Source organism: Octodon degus, unplaced genomic scaffold (assembly GCF_000260255.1).
Source record: "Octodon degus isolate 3935 unplaced genomic scaffold, OctDeg1.0 scaffold00250, whole genome shotgun sequence".
Taxonomy (NCBI): domain Eukaryota; kingdom Metazoa; phylum Chordata; class Mammalia; order Rodentia; family Octodontidae; genus Octodon; species Octodon degus.
Window position 1 is genome coordinate 1298527 of NW_004524826.1, and position 1890 is coordinate 1300416.

Below are 1890 nucleotides of genomic sequence, written 5' to 3' on the forward strand. Positions count from 1 at the left end.
TTGAAATTTGTAAATAGACTAGTCAGATCTTTTTTGTCAGTAAGACATATCAGAAAATTTTGAAAGAAAATCTTTTATCTTTAATTAATATGCATATTTTGCTTTGTTTTTGTTTGAATACTAGTAAAATTTAGGTCAGTTATTTTTATATATTTTATCACCCTATTTAGACCTATTTCCATTTTGTTAGTTCCTTCAGTAGGCTTCTGGTTGGATCTAGCCTTATTGCTGTTAACGTCTCTCCATGGTGTAGCCTGACAGTGCACTCTGATACCCAGATAGGTCGATTAGGATTTCCTGGAAAAACACAAGCATACCTTCTGCCCCAGGGTAGTAGTAGACTGGGTCCTTTCCATTGTCCAGTATGGAGATCTCTCTAAATGACCCTGGCCTTTTTTCTTTTGATGGAATTGTTTCTGTAGCTCTACTACCATCTTTTGTAGAATTTAAAAAAAGTAGTGTATATTGACGAGTGAAGTTGGAGGGACTGATTCCCCCCCTCCTTTTTGGTAATTGAACTTACTACAGTGATACATCTGTATCCTATATTTTGGAAGAGGGAGCCATACATTTCTTCACTTAAACTATCTGTGAAAAAAAATCAAATTAATTTAACTTACCTGAAGGATGATGACAGTTAATAGTACCAGAGAAATTAGCCCAAAATCTAGGTTCAGCCAGTGAGTATTTATCAAATAAATCTTGAAAATCATGAGTGGTTGATCTGAATAGTTTGGGGCACATTATATCTTTGTTGGATAAGTTGACCCAAATATGAAGAGGTTATCATAGCTTGTACCCCTCTAGAGGCTACCACTAGGCCTTTTATTACTTATATGAGATGTCAAAATCAAGCTACTGTTTAAACTCTACTGTTTTTGGATTGTATTTCAAGCCTCTATATTTGTTTGTAAAATAGTAAAGCTTTTTATACCAATTTTAATTTAGGTCTGTAAAATAAGCAATCAAATTTATTAGGAATTGAAAGAATTTTAACAAATCTTTTAAAATATCCCCATTATTGTAAAATTTAGGAAATATCATTTTTTTTCAAGCAAACTTTTTTTAAAGGGTTTTTTTTTGTGCAGGGTCTCACTACACAGCTCAGACTCTAGTGATCCTCCTGATTTCTGCCTCCCTAGTGCTGGGATTACAGGCACACTCCCAGACTCCATCAGCGGCTCAGTGTACCCTGGGGGCAGGGCCAGCATGGTTTGAGCCAGGGATCAAACCTTGGCCCCTGCAATTAACTAAGCTTAGGCCACTGAGCTACACTGCCACCCCCTCCCCCTTTAAAGAAGATTTTGAGGAGTTTTTTTTTTTTTTTTTTTTGCTACTTCAGGTTGCCTTAAGGGCAGGTCTGGTACAGCCTCTGGAACTGGGAACTGAACCCTGGTCCTATGCACCTGCTTGTATTTACCCAAGCAGTGCTTTAAACAACTGAGCTATCCAGCAAAGCCCCTAAAGCAAACTTAAAATAATAATAATAATAATAATAATAATAATTAATTGTTTGGTATAGGTGCTCGCTGTGCCAGCCAGGCATGTGGTATTGAGGATTGAACCTCGGTCCTTGAGCCTGAGCTATCTCCCTAGCTGCCCTCCCTAAGCAAACTTTTTATGTTTAGTATAGAAGCAGCCTTTTAATTTAATCACCTTAAGGGGAAAAAGTCAAAACTTTTCTGTTACTGTCAAGAGTAATGGAGAGAGTGAGAAGCACTCTATTTCCTGCTTTTCTGCTAAATTCTATTCCTAGGGTAATTAATGGCTTTCTCCTTTGTTGCTGCCCTACCTGGAGGCCATTCATACTTACATTTGAAAAAGCCCTTTAAAATGTGTTCCTTTAATTAATTAGGGTTTTTTAAATTCTTTTTTTTTTTTTTTTTTTTT